A 6,000-nucleotide genomic window follows, 5' to 3' on the forward strand; every position below is an offset into this window, starting at 1 on the left:
TGAAGGTGTTCAACTGACAATAATTATAAACTTTTGTACAATGTCAAAAAATGATAAATGCAAGTCAATATGATTAACAAAAGGGTGTGGTTAGGTCTCCCTCGACTAAAACTTAACCAAGTCTTAGTCAAGTGACATAACATGTAAGAAAGAAAAACTAAAAAGGAAATTTTGAACGGATCTCAATGTAAAATTGCACGTATATAACATTCACTGAGAAATAACGAAGTCTCTGTTGACTAAGAGACTACTAAGAAAAATAGCAAAAACATATTATTCATTAAAAAATCAACTCTAGCTGCGCAATTGCGCGGGTGGACCCGCTAGTTGAAGTAAAAGTAGTTGAACCTATTAAAGTTGAAGAAAAGACTATCACTTATAACATTGATCCTATTGTTCCTACCGCTTATATTGAGAAACCACCGTTCTCTACTAGAATAAAGGATCATGCTAAAGCTTCAACTGTGGTTCGTAAGAGTAATACTGGAACACCTACACCCCCTGAGCAAATTAAAGTTGAACCTAGTATTGCTATGGTTAAAGATCTCTTGGCTAATAATATTGATGGGCATGTTATTTACTGCTATGATGAAGCTGCTAGAATTGCTAGAACCGATACTAAAAATAAAGATAGACCTCTTGTAGGCATGCCTGTTATTTCTGTTAAAATAGGATATCATTGCTATCATGGCTTATGTGATATGGGTGCTAGTACGAGTGCAATACCTCATTCTTTATACGAAGAAATTATGCATGATATTGCACCTGCTGAGTTAGAAGGTATTGATGCTACAATTAAGCTTGGCAATAGAGATACTATTTCACCAGTTGGGATTGTTAGAGATGTTGAACTCTTGTGTGGGAAACTTAAATATCCTACTAATTTTCTTGTTCTTGGTTCCCCACAAGATGACTTTTGTCCCATTATATTTGGTAGACCCTTCTTGAATACTGTTAATGCTAAGATAGATTGCAAAAATGATGTTGTTACTGTTGGGTTAGGGGATATGTCTCATGAGTTTAATTTTGCTAAATTTCATAGACAACCCCATGATAAATAATTGCCTGGTAAAGATGAAATTATTGGTCTTGCTTCTATTGACATGCCTCCTAATGATCCTTTAGAACAATATTTGCTAGACCATGAAAATGATATGTTCATGAATGAAAGAAGGGAAATAGATGAAGTATTCTTTAAACAGGGACCTATTTTGAAACACAACTTGCCTATTGAAATTCTAGGGCATCCTCCTCCACCAAAGGGTGATCCTGTGTTTGAGCTTAAACCATTACCTGATACTCTTAAATATGCTTATCTTGATGAGAAAAAGATATATCTTGTTATTATTAGTGCTAACCTTTCAGAGCAGGAAGAAGAGAAATTATTGAAAACTCTGAAGAAGCACCGCACTGCTATTGGATATACTCTTGATGATCTTAAGGGCATTAGCCCCACTCTATGCCAGCACAAAATAAAATTGGAGAAAGACGCTAAACCAGTTGTTGATCACCAACGAGGTTAAATCCTAAGATGAAATAAGTGGTAAGAAAAGAAATACTAAAGCTTCTGGAGGTAGGTATAATTTATCCTGTTGCTGATAGTCAGTGGGTAAGTCCTGTCCATTATGTCCCTAAGAAGGGAGGTATTACTGTTGTTCCTAATGACAAAGATGAATTGATCCCACAAAGAATTGTTATAGGTTATAGAATGATAATTGATTTCCGCAATCTAAATAAAGCTACTAAAAAGGATCATTACCCTTTACCTTTTATTCATCAAATGCTAGAAAGATTATCCAAACATATACATTTTTTCTTTCTAGACGGTTATTATGGTTTCTCTCAAATACCTGTGTCAAAAGGGGATCAAGAAAAGACCACTTTTACTTGCCCTTTTGGTACCTTTGCTTAGAGACGTATGCCTTTTGGTTTATGCAATGCACCTGCTACCTTTCAAAGATGTATGACTGCTATATTCTCTGACTTTTGTGAAAAGATTGTTGAGGTTTTCATGGATGATTTTTTCGTATATGGAACTTCTTTTGATGATTTCTTAAGCAATCTTGATCGAGTTTTGTAGAGATGTGAAGAAACTAATCTTGTCTTGAATTGGGAGAAGTGCCACTTTATGGTTAATGAAGGTATTGTCTTGGGGCATAAAATTTCTGAAAGAGGTATTGAAGTTGATAAAGCTAAAGTTGATGCTATTAAAAAGATGTCGTGTCCTAAGGACATCAAAGGTATAAGAAGTTTCCTTGGTCATGCCGGTTTTTATAGGAGGTTCATTAAAGACTTCTCAAAAAATTCTAGGCCTCTGACTAATCTCTTACAAAAAGATGTTCCTTTTTTCTTTGATGATGATTGTGTAGAAGCATTTGAAATACTTAAGAAAGCCTTGATTTCTGCACCTATTGTTCAGCCACCTGATTGGAATTTACCCTTTGAAATTATGTGTGATGCTAGTGATTATGATGTAGGTGTTGTTCTAGGACAAATAGTTGATAAGAAATTAAATGTTATTCAATATGCTTGTAAAACTCTAGACAGTGCCCAAAGAAATTATGCTACTACTGAAAAAGAATTTTTAGCAATTGTGTTCGCTTGTGATAAGTTCAGACCTTATATTGTTGATTCTAAAGTAACTGTTCACACTGATCATGCTGCTATTAAATATCGTATGGAAAAGAAAAATGGTCAACCTAGACTTATTAGATGGGTTCTCTTGCTACAAGAATTTGATTTGCATATTATAGATAGAAAGGGTGCTGAGAACCCCGTTGTAGACAACTTGTCTAGGTTAGAGAATGTTCTTGATGAGCCACTACCTATTGATGATAGCTTTCCTGATGAACAATTAGATGACATAAATGCTTCTCGTACTGCTCCATGGTATGCTGATTATGCTAATTACATTGTTGCTAAATTTAGACCACCTAGTTTCACATACCAGCAAAAGAAAAAGTTTTACTATGATTTAGGACATTACTTCTGGGATGATCCACACCTTTATAAAGAAGGAGTAGATGGTGTTATTAGACGTTATGTACCTAAGCATGAACAGGAACAGATCCTACGCAAGTGTCACTCCGAGGCTTATGGAGGACACCACGCTGGAGATAGAACTGCACATAAGGTATTGCAATCCGGTTTTTATTGGCCTACTCTCTTCAAAGATGCCCGTAAGTATGTATTGTCTTGTGATGAATGTCAAAGAATTGGTAATATCAGTAGACGTCAAGAAATGCCCATGAATTATTCACTTGTTATTGAACCATTTGATGTTTGGGATTTTGAATTTATGGGACCGTTTCCTTCCTCTAATGGGTATACACATATTTTAGTTGCTGTTGATTACGTTACTAAGTCGGTAGAAGCTATTCCAAATAGTAGTGCTGATCATAACACCTCTATTAATATGCTTAAAGAAGTTATTTTTCCGAGGTTTGGAGTCCCTAGATACTTAATGACCGATGGTGGTTCACATTTTATTCATGGTGCCTTTCGTAAAATGCTTGCTAAGTATGATGTTAATCATAGAATTGCATCTCCATATCACCCATAGTCTAGTGGTCAAGTAGAAACGAGTAATAGAGAGATTAAATTAATTTTTCAAATGACTGTTAATAGATCTAGAAAGAATTGGTCCAAAAAACTTGATGATGCATTATGGGCCTACAGAACTGCATATAAAAATCCTATGGGTATGTCTCCGTATAAAATGGTTTATGTAAAAGCATGTCACTTACCTCTCGAACTAGAACATAAGGCGTATTGAGCCATTAAAGAGCTCAATTATGATCTCAAACTTGCCAGTGAGAAGAGATTATTTGACATTAGATCACTTGATAAGTGGAGAAGCTAAGCCTATAGAATGCCAAACTGTTTAAAGAAAAAGTTAAAAGATGGCATGATAAGAGGATATAAAAGCGTGAGTTTAATGTAGGTGATTATGTTTTGTTATACAAATCTCGTTTAAGATTTTTTGCAGGAAAACTCCTCTCTAAATGGGAAGGTCCTTACGTTATTGAGGAGGTCTATCATTCCGTTGCCATAAAAATCAACAACTTCGAAGGCGCAAATCTGAAGGTGGTGAACAGTCAAAGAATCAAACATTATATCTCAGGTAATCCCGTAAATGTTGAAACTAATGTTATTGAAACCGTAACCCCGGAGGAATACATAAGGGACACTTTCCAGAATATTTCAGACTCCGAAAAGGAATAGGTATCTGGTACGGTAAGTAAACCGGCTCCAAAATAGTTCTAATAGCAATTTTTCTCTGTTTTGGAATATTTAAGAAAATAGGAAAATAATAAGTAGTCCGGGAAGGACACGAGGCATCCACGAGGGTGGAGGGCGCGCCCTACCCCCCTGGGCGCGTCCCCTGCCTCGTGGGCACCTCGTGTGCTCTCCGGACTCCGTTTTCTTGCATGATACTTCTTTTGGTCGGTAAAAATTCATTATATAATCTCCTGAAGGTTTTGACTACCGTACCACACAATTATCCTCATTATATAATCTCTTGAAGCTAGATGTCATCTCAAGACTCCGACGGAGAGAGATATGCCTCACATCTCATTGCTGACCCAAAGACCTATGGGGACATATCTCCTTGTGGTCGAACTACGGATGATGAGGAGGATGCTCATTCGACGAGGGTCAATATAGGAGGATGTTCCTCTACCTCAACCTGGGGATATGCACGTGAAGTTCAAGAAGTCTAGTCTCCCTAAAAGGGCTAAACTGTCTAACAACCGATCTATGCCTTCTTGTTTTCGACAGAAAAGCAAAGGAGATTTATGTGACAAGATCTTGAAGCTGGAATCGGAGGTCGATGATTTAAAATAGGAAATTGCTCTTCTAAATTACAATATGAAAAAGCTGAAGGCACAATTATCACCATCATCACCACCTCCGAAGAAAGAGACATAAATACATGGGTATGGGCACTCCCCTTGGCAACTGCCAAGCTTGGGGGAGGGGGCCCGGTATCGTATCATCATCACACTCCTATCTTTACCGTTTTTCTTAGTTCGATCCTTTTGGTAATATCTTGATCTGGTAGAATAAAATTTTAGTATGATCTAGTTTTGAGTTTTGCTTTATGATCCTTCCATGTAATCGAGTGCGTGAGCTATATATAATAAAGAATAGTTTTGAGTCAAGGGCTTGGTTATATTGCTATGATCTTGAGGGATTAAAAGAAAAAGAATGGGTAAAAAGAAATAAGGAGATCATATTGATCTTATGAAAAGTAATGACTTCACATATAAAGAGTATGATGAATAAAAGTTGTTGAGAGTTGACAAACATAATTTTGGTCATCGTTGCAATTAATAGGAAGTAATAAAGAAAGAGAGGTTCTCACATATAAATATACTACCTTGGACATCTTTTATGATTGTGAGCACTCATTAAAACATGACATGCTAAAAGTTGATGTTGGACAAGGAAGACAATGTAATGGGTCATGTTTTCTTATATCTGAAATAAAGTATATTGTCATGGATCATCCAACATGTTGAGCTTGCCTTTCCCCCTCATGCTATCCAAATTCTTTGCACCAAGTAGAGATACTACTTGTGCTTCCAAATATCCTTAAACCCAGTTTTGCCATGAGAGTCCACCATATCTACCTATGGATTGAGTAAGATCCTTCAAGTAAGTTGTCCTTGTGCATGCAATAAAAATTGCTCTTTAAATATGTATGATTTATTAGTGTGGAGAAAATAAGCTTTATACGATCTTGTGATGTGGAAGAAATAAAACTGACGGACTGCATAATAAAGGTCCATATCACAAGTGGCAATACAAAGTGACGTTCTTTCGCATTAAGATTTTGTGCATCCAACCATAAAAGCACATGACAACCTCTACTTCCCTCTGCGAAGGGCCTATCTTTTATTCTTGTCTTATACCTTATACAAGAGTCATGGTGACCTTCACTTTTCCTTTTTACATTTTATCCTTTGGCAAGCACATTGTGTTGGTAAGATCCTG

The sequence above is a fragment of the Triticum dicoccoides genome, chromosome 5B (genome assembly GCF_002162155.2).
Source record: "Triticum dicoccoides isolate Atlit2015 ecotype Zavitan chromosome 5B, WEW_v2.0, whole genome shotgun sequence".
Classification (NCBI taxonomy): domain Eukaryota; kingdom Viridiplantae; phylum Streptophyta; class Magnoliopsida; order Poales; family Poaceae; genus Triticum; species Triticum dicoccoides.